A 16,097-nucleotide genomic window follows, 5' to 3' on the forward strand; every position below is an offset into this window, starting at 1 on the left:
GCCCGAATGGAAGTGGGAGGAAATAAGCATGGATTTTGTACCCGGACTACCCCGGACGCAAAAAGGGAATGACTCTATCTGGGTAATAATAGACCGTCTTACCAAGGTAGCCCACTTCATCCCAGTGAAAACCACCTTTGGAGGAGCCACCCTTGCCCGGATATATCTTAAAGAAATAGTCAGACTCCATGGTATCCCTCGGAAGATAGTGTCAGACAGAGGGACACAGTTTACTTCAAAATTTTGGAAGAGCATTCAGCAAGCTATGGGCACCAAGTTAGATTTCAGCATCGCCTATCACCCCCAGTCAGATGGTCAGGCGGAAAGGGTCAACAAGGTCCTCGAGGATCTATTAAGAGCTTGTGTGTTGACGTTCGACAGAAACTGGGAGTCCAGTTTGTCGTATGCCGAATTCTCGTATAACAACAGCCATCAGGCCAGTATCAAGATGTCACCGTTCGAAGCGTTGTATGGACGAAAGTGCCAGACCCCCCTAATGTGGTCCAACGTAGGGGAAAAGACACTAGAAGGACCTACCTTCGTTAAAGAGACCGAAGAGAAAGTTGCCCTGATCCGCAAAAGATTACTTGAAGCTCAGAGTCGACAGAAAAGTTATGCAGACAACAGACGGAGAGAACTCAGATTTGAGGAAGGAGACTTCGTATACCTCAAGGTCTCCCCGATGCATGGTGTCAAAAGGTTCCAAATGAAAGGAAAGCTAGCACCGCGATTCGTTGGCCCCTATCCCATCATTGGCAGAGTGGGACCCGTAGCATACCGCCTCGAATTGCTAGAATCCATGTCAGATATCCACAATGTGTTTCATGTGTCCCAGCTCCGTAAGTGCCTGCAAGTACCAGAGAACCACATCGAGGCAGAGACAATCTAGATTCAAAAAAATCTCCAGTACCGGGAAAAGCCAATAAAGATTCTTGACTCAGCAGTCTGAAAGACCCGCAACTCAGAAGTAATACTATGTAAAGTTCAGTGGAGCAGAGAAGGAGAAGAGGAAGCTACCTGGGAAAGCGAGGACTCTTTGAGGAGGGAATACCCTTACCTTTTCTCGAACCCCGTATAAATCTCGAGGGCGAGATTCCTTTAAGTGGGGTAGGTTTGTAACATCACAAAAATTCAACCCGAGGTTTGGAACCCTAATTCCCCCCTATTTACCTCTCCCTAAATTCCACCCCATAGGTCTTCTCATCATATGCATACACCTTGTTTGATTAAAAGCACCTCACCTAGATTATATTTTTTAGCACCTAAGATTATTTAGTTAATTAATTGCTAAAGAAGAAAGGAGATAAAAGAAATAGAAATAGGAAATGAAAATAAGAAATAAAAAAAGAGAAACCTTCCCCCCCTGGCTGGGCCGATTCCCGGCCCATACCCGCAACCTCCCTCTTCCCGCGCTCGTGACCTCCCCCCCTCTCGGCCCACCTCCGGCCTGCTCCCTCGCGCGCGCCAGCCCGCTCCGCGTGCGTGCTCACTCTCGCTGACAAGCCGACCCCACCAGTCAGCCGCACTCACCCTCGCCCTCTCGCGCCCGCGCACCGCTGACAAACTGACCCCGCCAGTCAGCCACCCTATCATCCTCGCCGCGCACGGCTTCAACGCGATCGCCGCCGGCCACCGTCCTCTCCCCCTCCCTGCTTGCACTCGCCGCACAGAGAAGTTGACACCGCTTCGTCCTCGCTCGCTGTGGTCGCGTCCTCGCACGGCACCGCCCCACCGTGAGGTCCTGTCGTCGTCGCTGTGCACCATTACTCCGTCGCTTTGCACCTCACCGGCGTCCACCTAACACCGCTGCTCCCCTCCCCTCGGGCGCCTATTAAAAGGCTACCCCGAGCTCCTCCATGACCCGCACCAGCCTCGGCCACTCTTCTTCTCCCTCCCCGAGCTCCACCGCACCAGCTCCACCGCCCCTCCCTCCGCTTCGGTAAACCCCTCTTCCTTCCCCCCCACTCTCTGGTTGTTCAGCGAGAAACTCACTAGGCTCAACAGCTTCGCCACACCACCGCGGGCTCGGAACACCGCTCCCCTGCCCCCGATCACCACCCAAGCCTCACCGGCGACTACTCCCACCGCGGAGCTCCGCCACCTCACCGCGGTCAGCTCCCTCCTAGCCTCCTCTGGCAAAATTGGACCCACCCTTAAGCTCGCCAGCCCCTCCTCATGCTAGGGCGCCTGTCCGATGCCCAGGAACCGGGTCACCGGTGGTGAATCGCTGTTGAACCCGCCGGCGGCCGGGTTTTCCCCCGCGGGTCGGCCGGTTCGCCCCTACCCCGTCAACCGCTGACGTCGTCTCCCCTCCCGCTCTCCCTGCCGCGTGGGCCCATAACCCCGACGCTGTTTCCTCGTGTGCCTGCGCCGTTTCTCGCCCATGGGCCGTGCTGGGCCAGCGCACTCGCGCTCGCGCGCGCCCCTGCACCCGGCTGCGCCGGAATTCGCCCCCGACCCACCAGAGCCGAAAATCTTTTTTTCTTTTTCTTTTCCATATTTTCCCCCTTTAGTTATTTATATCTTGATATTTTATGTACCAAAAATTATCCAAACACTTTCTAAGTCACATAAAATGATAATGTTAGGAATTTGACACACTCCACTCAGTAAACCACTGTTTGATGTATTGTTTATTGCTTGTTTTACTAGAAGAAGCGGGGATTGTCGATCCAGAACCCGTAGCCCCGGAAGAAGGGCAGGAGCCCGACCTCCTAGAGATAAATCTTTTATGCCAGGAAAGCTTCGACGAAGGCAAGTCCATCCTTCCATTGATGCATAATTTACCTATTCTTTCTACCACTACCTAAGCCGAGATTTAGGGATGGAATATTTGCATTGTGAGCAGAGAGATAGCTCGCATTTACAAACATCTTTTGGATACAAAATGTGGGATGGGAAAAAGGGCAGTGTGTTTCACTAAGCAAGGTTTTCAAAAAGTGTGCGATGAAGGGTATTCACCCTCATCACCTTGTGAGTGGGATGATTAGGGACTCCCTGGTTTAGGGGAGGGCCTAAGGTGAAGGCTCAGCTGGTTTAGGCGTGAGCAGAAGGATTGTCCCCTCATATAAGGACTGGTTTGTTATCGTTCACTACCTGTACTCACGATAAGTACAACCACTCGAGACTGTGGGCAGTCACTCAATCTGAACTTGTACGGTCCAACCCTAGGGTTATGAAGGCTGGGGAGCACCGGGAGGATAAGGAGGGGGAATGTTTTGTCCGGTTTGGACATGGCGGTGGCCTGACTCCTTCTGGTATAACCGTTAAGGTTAGGACGTGCGAGGAAAGAAAGAGTTTCGGCATTCGGGTCTCACGACGGTGGGATCGCAGAAACCGGACTAGTGGGTAAAGTGTACACCTCTGCGCAGAGTTTGAAAACCTATTCGAATATTCCGTGTTCACTGATATGGACGAGTCTGGTAGGGTATGACAATTAGTGTTTTTACAACCTCCGGGAAGAAGGGAATGTGTGTGTGTGTGTGAATGCGTTCTTGGAAAAGAAAATGATGCCACGGGAGCGAGAAGCTCAGTGGTGGTTGAGTATTGTGTTATTTCTATTTCCTTGGGAAAAACCCTAAAAGTACTACCTTTCTTTGAGAAAAAAGAAGAGTGACTTCAACTCCACCATATAAAGCATGTATGATATAGGTCCCTTTCTCTTTACGGGAGCGGGATGGGCTTGCGGAATACCTAGTGTATTCACCCAGATTTATTTATGTTTTTCAGCAGCCGAAGACTTCTTTTCTGCTATGCTTGATTGAGAGGGCTGTGTCTGCACCCAGTTCTGCCTGTGGCTTGGGCTAGTGTATCTTCTACTGCGCTTTGTATTCTGGCTCTCTCTCGAGCTTGTACCCCGGTATTGTAATAACATTTATTCGAACTCTGTACTATTTGAAGTAAGGAATGTGGTTACTAGCCTCCTGGGACTAGTAATTGTATCACATCTGAGTCCCAAAGGATCGGGACGCTTCAGCGACTGTCCCTGAGGTGGCCCTCCTTGATGCGCCAACCCCAGCATCCAGCCTAGAGGGAGTCTCGGCGGCGAGGGTGACCATTCCGTGCGGAGTCCGACTATGGAGGCGATGATCGAAAATAGAATATTTTATGAATTTAATTGCATTTTGATGAATTTCTGTAGAAAGAAATTAATAATTCACAAGTAGTCTCAGAAATTTATGAAATTCACGGAGCCGCAACATATGTCTACTTATAATCTTAAAAAATATTTTGAGTCAAGGAGTGGCTAAATGATTACAACACTCGTGATATGTGTGGAATGGTGTCTTACACAGTATTCGACAAAAAAATCGTTATCGACGCTATCCGTGTCCGACTGTTTCCGTATTCGACAAGTGGTTATCCGTATTTGTGTTCGTATGTGAAGATATCCGTATTCTAATTTGAATAAAAAATATGAAAACAAATATGGTTTCTATGATATCTATTCGTATTCGATCCGATTACATCCCTAGGCGGCACTCCGACGGCAGACGACGGTGATGTTAGCGTATTGGCGATGCTCGCACGTGAGAGGATTTTCCCCCCTGTGTATTAGCGTGTATGGGTGCAACATCCACACCAACACCAGATTTGCCAAACACAGATTCAGACTGCGCAGGGAATTTGATCTATTAGGAATGAGTGAGATTGGAGTAGATTGATATGTATTGAGGGGTGATTTGATCTATTAGGAATTTAAACACTCTCCAATCCCTCCAAACCACTCTAATCCAAGAGTATCTAAACTAGGCCTTAGGGGGATTAACAATATAGTGTGTGACATTTATCCTCAAATTGGAGAGGCCCTTAGATTACCCTCCCACCCCTCATTAGGAATCGTTTAGGTACTCTAGTATTGAGCTCAATCCACATGTATCGAAGTGGATTGAGGTAACTTAAACTAGTTTACACCCCAATCCACCTCAATGCATGTGAATTAGGGTCAATACTAGAGTACGAAAACAAATCCTTACTAGTCCTAAGGCCGTGATGGGAACCCTCACACAACTGTTGTTGCGGTTCCTCTACAGCCCGCATGCGAAACCAAATCATGCATGCTACATCTTGCCTCGTTCGATGTCATGTGGTGTCGTCTTCTTCGTAGTCGTGAATCCCTCCTTGGCACGGCACTCCGGACATTGTCGGTTCCCTCCCACAAGGCCACAAATCAGTCAACTATGTGCCTCGGCAACAAGACTGTTACCGGTGAGACCTCTGATGATAGATTTATTAGTTGGGGGAGCATGGTGTAGAGGAATTTTAGAGTGATTAGTTGGTACCTTTGATAGAGTTTCTCCCTACCGGCTTACCGACTTCTGTTATAGCTTGTTTTTTTACCATAAACCATACTAAACACCAATTTCGTAAATAGCTTTTGTTAAAAGCACTTCTTCCTTTTGTACTACAGAGGTGAAGCCAAAAAAAGCTTTGCCAACTTTGGCTTATGCTGTTTTTGCCAAAAAAACCCACCATATACATGGAAGATACGATATCCAATCTCACGATCCCCATCGGCAGGGGCGGATCTCCACCCGGGGCTGCCTGGGCTGCAGCCCCGGTCGACAGTCGTGGCCCACTAGAGGAGTATAGGCCCATCGTCGTGCCCAGCCCCAACCCTAGCTCCAGCCGCCGCTTGGCTCCTGCCGTCCTGCCTGCGTCCTGTTACCGCGCGGTCACACCTCCTCTCTAGCTCCAGCGCCACAGCGCGCTCGCCCACGGCCCACGCGGCCGCGCCTCCTGCCCTCCTCTGTCCTCTCCAGGCTCTAGCTCTCCAGCGCCGCAGCGCGCTCGGCCGCTCGCCCGCGGCCCACGCGGCCGCGCCTCCTCTCCAGTCTCCAGCGTCGTGCCACAGCGCGCTCGTGGCCAGCCGCCAGGGCGCCACCGTGGCACCGCTAGGCGCCAGCCGCGCTCGACCGCCGACCGCCCAGCATGCAAGCAGTAATGCAGGGGCGGATGCGGACGACGGATCACCGGATCGGAGCACCGAGCACCTCGTGCTCGTGGGCGCTACGTGGCACTGCGCCAGGGGCGGATCTCCAAAGAGGTGAAGACGGCTGATTTTGAATTAAACCACACTTTAAGCTTTAAAGATCAGGCGCTGTCAACTGTATTGTTTTTGCAGAGTTTGAGGATGATCCAGATCTTTATGTGCTGAAGCCTTTGAAGTATATTGGAATTGAAGTTTGGCAGGTAGTAAATATATAGTATTTTGCTTTCAAAAAGGATTTTTTTGGCATAATTTTAGCTTATTGCTGCCTTCTTGACTGATGTAGGCACCGTGTAGACTTATATCTCAAACGTATGCAAGTAAAAGCTGGTTCAGTTTTCAACAACATTCTGATTTGTGATGACCCTGAGTATGCAAGAAAGGTTGTTGAGGAAACTTGGGGTGCAAATAGGGAGGTAATTGCAGATGAAAATTTACCAAATTGAACTGGGCTTCTCCTGGGAACACTATCTCAATTTTCTCCATTCTTGCAGGCTGAAAAGGAAGCTTTTGAAGAAGCTGAAAAGGAGAGGAAAGCTAGGGAGGATAGGGTAAGAATGAAGCATTATGATTTATGAATTATACATATTGTTGCATAACAGCATTATGTAATCATGTTAGTCATGTATCCAACATATAGATGCATTAGCCAAGTTGTATTTAAGAGGATCCCAGTTGATTAAACATTGAGTAATGCATCAGTGTGGTTGCGCGTTGCAGCCAGACAGAGAAAAACAGACTTGCTCTCTATGTCTAGCGCGTCGCTCTGAGATCACGCACCGGCGACTCCGCACCACCATTGCAGTTCGTCGTGAGGTCGGGCCAACAATCTAGTATCAAAGCCATGGTGTATGCAATACGACGGATCGGTGAGCCCTCCTCGAGAACCAACAAAGAGGAAGCTCGTTCTCCCTCGACGACAACCGTCGAACACCATGAATCAAGCATCAGGTTCCGGCGGCGGCGTGAAGGAGAGTTCACTGATGTGGCCACTCCTCACTCATGATAATTACTCCATGTGGGCGATGTTAATGCGGTGTAACTTCGAGGCGCTGGAGATCTGGGATGTGATCAGTCCAGGGATCAACCCCAAGAGGGCACACGACCGTCAAGCCATGAGCGCGCTCCTGCGCTCGGTGCCGAAAGAGATGTGGCAGTCTCTTGGCACGCGCAACACGGTGAAGGAGGTGTGGGAGACAGTGAAGTTGATGCGGCTCGGTGCGGTTCGAGTGAAGGAGGTGAAAGCTCAGAAGATGCTCCAAGAGTTCGAGAACATCAAGTTCAAGGATGGAGAAACTGTTGAAGACTTCGGAATGTGAATCACAAACCTCGTCGGCAACCTTAGAGCACTTGGCAAAATCGTGGAGGATGTCCGCGTCGTCAAGAAGTTCCTGCGGGTGGTTCCGGCTCGCTTCACCCAGGTAGTGGTAACAATTGAGATGTTTTGTGATCTGAAGCAGCTTTCGGTGGATGAATTGGTGGGGCGTCTACGAGCGGCTGAGGAAAGGTTCGATGATAAAGTCGAACACCTGGTCGACAAGACGGGACGACTCCTCATCGCCGAAGATGACTGGCTTGAAAAGAACAAACACCATCTGCGTTCAAGCTACAAAGATAGTGGCGGTGACACGAGCGCTAGTTCATCGAAAGGGAAGTCATCGGCACACCGCGACAGGAATGTCACTGGACAGGTCAAGCTGACGTCCCAGGGGACTCCGCGTCGTAAAGGCAAATGTCGTAACTGTGGCATCTACGGTCATTGGGCGGAGGACTACAAACGCCCAAAAGAGGGAAGAAGAAGGAACCATAGATGCCAGAAGTGAACATGGTCGTTGGCGGAGCTAAACACAATGGCGCTCTCATGCTGGCAACGTGCGACGTCGTCCACAGACCATGCCAACATGTTCATCTCATGCTGGCAACGTGCGACATCGTCCACGGACCATGCCAACATGTTCACCTGACTGAGAAGACTACACCAGAGTTGGTACCTGACGGGATGTGGGTACTGGACTCCGGAGCAAGCAATCACATGACTTGTACTTGATCAATGCTGACACAGCTTGATCTGAGTGTTCGAGGCACAGTGTGGTTCAGTGATGGTTCTTGCGTCAAAATTCAAGGTATGGGCTCAGTTGTCATTCAGGATCGCTGTAAAGGTCATAAGGTACTTACAGATGTTTACTACATTCCTGAACTGAAAAGCAATATTATTAGCTTGGGTCCGTTAGAGGAAAAAAGGTTCAAATATGAGGGGAGGAATGGAAGTCTGTGTATTTATGATCAAGAATGTAGACTTCTGATAGGTGCTCCAAGAACCAGAAATAGACTCTACATTGTAAAATTTGGATTAACCTCACTAGTGTGTCTGCATGTTGCAAAATCTGATGAATTAGCGTGGAGATGGCATGCTAGATATGGCCACTTAAATTTCAAAGCCTTACATGATCTGTGCAGCAAAAAACATGGTAGAAGGCATGCCTACAGTGAAAAGGTTAGAGCAGATTTGCGATGGGTGTGTTCTTGGGAAACAACACAAAAAGTCATTCCCTCAAAATTCAAATTTCAGAGCACGGAAAAATCTTGAGTTAGTCCATGCTGATCTATGTGGGCAAATTACTCCTAAAAGTATAGGGGAGCCACCTATTTTCTCCTAGTGGTTGATGACTACAGTAGATACATGTGGGTAGAGATGCTTAAAACCAAGGATCAAGCTCTGGTCAATTTTAGAAAAATTAAACAAAGAGCAAAAACTGAAACTGGTGATAAGTTGAAGGCTCTCAGGACAGACAGGGGAGGAGAATTTACCTCTATTCTGTTTGAAACTTTCTGCAGTCAAGATGGCATCAAACACTACACTACCACTCCATATTCCCCTCAGCAGAATGGAGTGGTGGAAAGAAGAAATCAAATAGTGGTTGAAATGGCCAGGTGTTTGTTAAAAGCAATGGTGGTTCCAACAATATTTTGGGGTAAGGCAATCAGGACTGCAGTGTATTTACTGAACAGGTCACCTACCAAGGCCCTGGACAGTAGAACTCCTTTTGAAGTTTGGCATGGTAAAAAGCCCAAGGTCAGTCATCTGAAAGTGTTTGGGTGTGTAGCACATGTGAAGCAACTTTGGTCCAGGCATGAATAAATTATCTGACAGGTCAAGTAAAATGGTCTTGATTGGATATGAATCGGGTACAAAAGGGTATAGACTGTTTGATCCAATCTCCAAAAGGCTTGTGGTTAGCAGGGATGCCATTTTTTAGGAGAGTAAGCATTGGGACTGGGACAACTTCTTGTGTGAAACTGACATGCAAACAACATACACTTTTGTGGTTGATCATGAAATCTCTGACAGAGAGTCGACAGTAGATGAAGATACTGAAATGGGTGAACATTCAACCCAAACAGCAGAGGAACAAACTCTAGCCGGACAGGGAAGTGGAGGTGGTCAGCCTGCAGAACCCAATACTCCACTTGCACCTGCATCTGGTGGTGCCTCATTCACCCCTGCATCCAGTGCTGCACCAGATCCAGGTTGGTGACTCCCTCTAGTTAGAGCTCGAGTAGTTCAGGACATAATCCACCTAAGAAGTTTAGAACTTTGGCTGATTTGTTTGACTCAACTGAGCAGATACATGATTTTGAGTATAATGGGGTGTGTATGCTGGCTGCTGATGAACCTGCTAGCGTGGAACATGCTCTTGAACAGGATTGTTGGAGAAGAGCTATGGAGGAAGAGATGTCTTCAATCAAACAAAATAAAACCTGGGAGGTTGCAGAGCTGCCAAGAGATCATAAGGCTATAGGCCTGAAATGGGTCTTTAAAGTCAAGAGGGATCCAACTGGGAAGGTTGTGAGACACAAGCTAGATTGGTTGCAAAGGGTTATGCTTAGATCTATGGTATTGATTATGAAGAAGTGTTTGCACCTGTAGCAAGATTGGAGAAAGTAAGGATTTTACTGGCTCTTGCAACTCAAGGTAACTGGGAAGTGCATCATATGGATGTCAAGTCTGCCTTTCTCAATGGTGATCTCAAAGAGGAGGTGTATGTAAGTCAGCCTCTAGGATTTATAGACTCTAGTGCATCAAGAAAAGTTCTGAGATTGAAAAAGGATCTCTATGGACTAAAACAGGCACCTAGAGCATGGAATGCCAGACTCGATTTGGAACTACTGAATCTTGGTTTCAAAAGGAGTCTTGAAGAAAATGCTATTTACAAGAGAGGAACAAGTAAGACCCTATTACTGGTTGGAGTGTATGTGGATGATCTCATTATCTGTGGCCCAGACAGCAAGTGTATTGCTGAATTCAAACAGCAGATGATGAAGCTCTTCAGCATGAGTGCATATGCAGAGAAGATAGTGGAATCTTGTGGTATGAAGGTATGTGGATGATCTATTATCTGTGGCCCAGACAACAAGTGTATTGCTGAATTCAAACAACAAATAATGAAGCTCTCGGTTTACTCAGTTATTACCTCGGTATGGAGGTGAAGCACAAACCTGGAGAAATTACTATCTGCCAGAGTGCATATGCAGAGAAGATAGTGGAATCTTGTGTATGAACACCAATGGATCAACAGACAAAGCTAACACCTGGAAAACCTGAACTCATACTTGATGCTACCAGATATAGAAGTGTAGTCGGTAGCTTAAGATATTTGGTTAATACCAGACCTGATCTTGCCTACTCGGTTGGGATGGTTAGTAGATTTATGGAAACGCCAAACACTGAACACTGGGCTGCCATTAAAAGGATCATCAGATATGTTGCAGGCACTAAACAGTTCGGCTGCAAGTATGTACAAGGAGCAATTGCAGACCTAATTGGTTTCTCAGATAGCGATCATGCAGGTGATCTTGAAAAGAGGAAAAGCACTAGTGGGGTTGCTTTCTTTCTGGGAAAGAACATTGTGACCTGGAGCTCTCAGAAGCAAAGAGTAGTATCACTCTCCTCCTGTGAATCTGAATACATAGCTACTGCAACAACTGCTTGCCTAGGTGTTTGGCTGAACAGACTGCTAGGGGACCTGCTGGGTACTGAACAGAAGAGTTTCAGACTGCTAATTGATAACCGGTCTGTTCAAGAATTAAGCAAGAATCCTGTGTACCATGAGAGAAGCAAGCACATTGACACTCGGTATCATTACATTCGTGAGTGTGTAAGCAATGGGGTACTGAAAATTGAACATGTCAGCTCTGAAGACCAGTTAGCAGATATTCTAACTAAGCCTCTTGGGAGAATTCAGTTCATTGAACTGAGAAGGCAACTCAGAATCATCAGAGTGGAAGACTGAAGATTGACAAGATTAGAGGGGAGAATGTTGCATAACAACATTATGTAATCATGTCAGTCCTGTATCCAGCATATAGATGCATTAGCCAAGTTGTATTTAAGCGGATCCCAGTTGATTAAACGTTGAGTAATGCATCAGTGTGGTTGCGCGTTGCAGCCAAACAGAAAAAACTGCAGACTTGCTCTCTGTGTCTAGCGCGTCGCTCTGAGATCGCACACCGGCGACTCCGCGCCACCATTGCAGTTCGTCGCGAGGTCGGGCCAACACATATTCAGATGGATCTAGTTATTTCTATGTTGATCATCATTTATGATTCTTGAGTCAAAAGAATAACCAAAAGCTGTTAAAGAGGCTAATGATAATTGCTTAATTGCTTTGATTTGAAGTTTTGATTTGATTATTTGTTTGATAGTAGTCCCATGTTTATAGCCCCCTCTTGGATCGATCCTGGATCCGCCACTGCCCATCGGTAAACCATGAACGCCCTACACAGTCATGTTCCTCTGGTGACGGGCGATCTGCCTGCCCCCGCCCTCATGGCTGGTGGCCAAGGGCAGCACAGAGTCACCCGTGCACCCCATGTAGCCGACCATGGGCACGCCAGAGGCAGCCACGACATCCCTACGACACGCATGGCGGCCTGGGTCGAGCTGCAGCACCTTCAGTTGCCACCGGCATGGCTGCTTCCGTTCCCACCGATGCGGCTCATCCGGTTGCTGAAACTAGCGCCGCCTCTTCATTTTGTCTCCCAGCGCGTAGCCACACGCCCACACCCCATTGCTGGTCGGACATGGTTTCTCCACGCCTATGCACAACCAAGCGATGGCCGAACATGGCCACGGACACTGGCCAGGGAGACTATTTAGCTGGCCATGGCCACCTAGCACCTAGTCATAGCATGTCCAAGCATGCCGACGGTAGCCAAACAGTACCACAAGATGTGATATCAAACCACAAGATGTGATATCAAACGAAGATCAAGCTGCAAATGTCGACATAATAGATCCTATGTAAATGCCTCGTTTGCTAGTTTGTACGTTACATAGTTTGATATATTGTATGTTATCATGACTTTTGGTTGTTTGTGAAATTATGTTCATTTGTCAAATTTGTTCTATACGGTATGGCCACTTGGTGCGATGAATAGCATGTGAATTTTTTGCTGACGAAGTCCTCAATATTTGCAGGAAGACTCTAATTTATTCTTATGTCATCATTTTCAATTGTAGAGAAATATTATTGTGTCGACGCATGATATCCAAATCGTCATGGACACTTGGCACCATATAAGCTAGGGTCAAAATACCATGTACCTGACTAGAGCCTGTAGGAGAGGACCAACTCCAAACAAGGAGTAAGAGCACTTTAACTATTTACATTCAAATATCCGAAATGTTGTGGAGCGAGCATTTGACATATGGAAAATGAAGTGGAGAGTTCTACTGAAAATGTCGTCTTACCAAATGGAAGATCAAAAATTGATCGTGGCAGCTACTATTGTTTACATAACTATATTCGAGAGAACAATGTTCTAAATTTGGATTTTATGAAGTGTGATGAGAATCCTGATTATGAGCCCACTATTTCAGAAAGGTATGCTAGATTTCAGCCGACTTGAACGTACACATTTGTATTTCATTAGTCGCCGTGACTTTTATATACGAATATTGGAACATTTATAACAGATTTGGATGTCGTTTCGAACAAATCGTTGTTCGAAATAATATTTTGTTAATTTATTCGACATCGAACCAAAGGTCTCTTTAGCAGCGTGCAGCCATAACGCCTCATGCCCAGTTACCAGCGTGTATGCATATTAATATATAAAATAAATAAAGTTATATGGTTTAATTTGCAAAATAACATAGAATCCATGTTGCCAAATGCTACCTCCGTTCATAAATATATGACACCATTGACTTTTTTAAAAAACTTTGATCACTCGTATTATTTAAAATATTTATTCAAAAATATAAAATTTTAAGTCAAGCACAAACTACCTTAAGTGATAAAACAAATCACAAAAAATAAATAATAACTCATTATTGTTTGAATAAAACAAGTGGTCAAAGTTTTTTTTAAATAAAAAGTTAACGATGTCATATATTTGTGAATGGAGGGAGTAATTGTTTATAATGGTCGTGGCTTCCACAGAAAAGCTACTCGCACTCAGAAGCAAGAGTCAAATTTACTTTAAGAAAAGCTAAAGCCTTGTTAAAGGGGGCCTTACAATGAATTTAAGGTCCCTAATTTAAGGTTTTGCTGGAGCTTAACTCAAAAGGGATGTCTTTAAAAGTGGACGAAGCCCTCACATGATTTTGATTTGAGTACTTCTGTTGAAATTGCACTAAACTGAGATTGCTATGTAAGGTGTCTGAAGCTAGGCCTAATTTTGGCTTAGGCTGCTTTGCGGGCTGAAACCGGTGCTGGGTCGGGTTGTTGTTGGCTTTCAGCCCAGGGCGTCGAAGTCAGCAAGAAAAAGGGCAGCAGGATAGAGGACGCCCTCAACATCGAGGCCTTCGACGAATCGCTGAACCAGTGTTGCCATGCGTGCGCTTGTACGGGAAATATGGTGATGTGGTCAATTGGAACGGAAAGAAATGCGAGAATTTTGATAGTAGATTTTCTTGTTGTTAATAAAACGTTGCAAAAATAAAGTATAAGACGGCAGCCTAGCTAGAACCTGGCAGGGGCCAGACATCTGACAGTTCCCTTATCTTCTTCTTAGATGCTTTCTTGATTATGGGCCACTTTTGTTTTTTTTTCCTTGGGCCAGTGGTCTGTGTGACTGGGATCTTATTATGAGTGTTTTAAACCCTTTTATCCTGTCTTTTTCCTCCCTGCCTATTTTTAAAAAAAGAGTAAGGATTTTGATTTGAGTGCTCTTCTGTTAAAATTGATCTAAGCTGAGACTGCGGTGTAAGGTGTCTGAAGCTAGGCCTAATTTTAGATGGGCTGCTTTGCGGGCTGAAACCGGTGCTGGGCCGGTTTGTTGCTGGCTTGCCCAGGGCGTCCAAGTCATCAAGGAAAAGGGCAGGATAGTCGATAGAGGACGCCCTCAAGCTCAATGCCTTCGACGAATCGCCGAAGCAGACAACCAGTGTTGCTTGTACGGGACGTCGCCGACAAGAATCACTTCTTCACGAGCATAAACTTGTGTTTGGTTGCCGGTGGGCAGGGCAGAAACCGTGGTCCGGTAGTGTGCCGTGCACGGGAGGGTCATGTGGAAGAAAATGTCAAGGCGGTGATGGATTTACCAGGAGCCAGGGCGGTCCGTGGTTTCAAGCTTTTTTGGTGACCAAACGGCGAATAGATTGAAGGTTCGTTAGTCATGGAGTGGACCACTGTCTTAATTAACTAGTACTGTACACTTGTGAACCTCGTGGAGTGATACTAGTACTATAAACTTGCTGGCGCCTTGCGCGAGTTTTTTTATAATATGATTAAATAGCTGATTTGATGTATATAGACAGTAAGTAAATTGATGTTGTGGGGTGTATACAAGCAATGTGTATCTTAGTAATATATGTACGGAAGACGGTATGTAATATGAATGTAAAAATATGCAAGCACGAATATGTTTGTACCACTGAAAAAAGTTGGGATATGTAAATATAGGATCACATCTATTTTGGATGTGTTATATTACAATGGGTTGTAAGCTAATCAGAGTTGATAGCAAATTCCTAGTTATATGTAACATATTTGTTGATGCACGAAAAATATTGGTCTTAAAGACCGCAAAAGGTGGCATGTCAGAACTATAGATACATGACTTTCTAGCTATAGTGTTTGTTTCGGCATGGAGATATAGTTCATAGGGACTTTGTCAGGTAAATACGTTTTAGATCGGATTACACTAAAGTTGGCAGAAGACATCGTGTCAAAAAGCCAGAAAATTTGGCGCTCGATCTAAACATCCGCGTTTAGTTTTCCTGGACATCATCGTCATTGCTTTGGATATGTAAGCTTCCTTTCTTGAACCTTCATATATTTAAGTAGTAAGTAATGGTAGGTTTAAATTAGGGTAGTATAGATCGATGTAGATGCGAATATAGGAAATAATTTGTGAGCGGGTTAATTTAAAGTAAAGTAAAGAACAAATAAAGTTTTTTATATGAGCAACATGTTCGTATTTTTTTAAAATGTATCGTGCATGGTACATAAAACAGATATAGGGAACATGGTATGGTTTTGTTTTGTTTAGGTCACAGTCTACAAACTTATTAGTAGCAGTTGTAATTTTTTTATGTAGCCACCTGATAGGAAGAAGGATGATAATGGTTGTCCGTACCTTAGTATTTGTAGTTAGTAGCCATTTTGATATATTGTACATGAATTTTAAATTTGGAATCTATTTCTGGAAGGTCTAATTTGGTGTATTTATTAGAAATTCCTAAGTTGATACCTAGATTCTATCTGGTGCAGTAATCTGTGAGTACCTATTGTAGGGGACATATATCCCCAGATCCGCTAGCAGGCGAAAAACCCTTACATGGGGCCACGAACTAGTTGCCCCACAAGGTCGTCTCGTCGTGGGCCGGGCAAAGACTACAAGTAAAATGGGCTGACCCAAGAAGGCAACAGGCTCATGCCCGGATCGTCCATGGATTATCCGCAATCTCAAGGGAACCGTCCGTTTTTCCCGCGCCTGACGCCCTCAAAGGCCGGAGATAGGTCGGGATGAAGTGGTTCGGTTTTTTTCCTCAAGATAAGCTAAGTAAGTTCGCTATTTGCTAGGAGATAAGCTAGAAGAATGTGATCGCCGTGTGCGTAGGGAGTGCCCCACGGTCGTGTATATAAGGCCTAGGGGGACC

At 46.1% G+C, this 16,097-nt stretch overlaps 1 long non-coding RNA gene across 1 annotated transcript; it reads left to right on the forward strand.

Moving 5' to 3' along the window:
• The first annotated feature begins 5,481 nt into the window (after positions 1–5,481).
• On the forward strand, positions 5,482–6,740 carry LOC103632692 (uncharacterized). Its single transcript, XR_556099.4, has 4 exons — positions 5,482–6,046; positions 6,125–6,192; positions 6,276–6,405; positions 6,484–6,740. It is a non-coding gene; the product is annotated as an uncharacterized lncRNA (long non-coding RNA).
• The last annotated feature ends 9,357 nt before the right edge of the window (positions 6,741–16,097 follow it).

This window comes from Zea mays, chromosome 7 (assembly GCF_902167145.1).
Source record: "Zea mays cultivar B73 chromosome 7, Zm-B73-REFERENCE-NAM-5.0, whole genome shotgun sequence".
NCBI lineage: Eukaryota > Viridiplantae > Streptophyta > Magnoliopsida > Poales > Poaceae > Zea > Zea mays.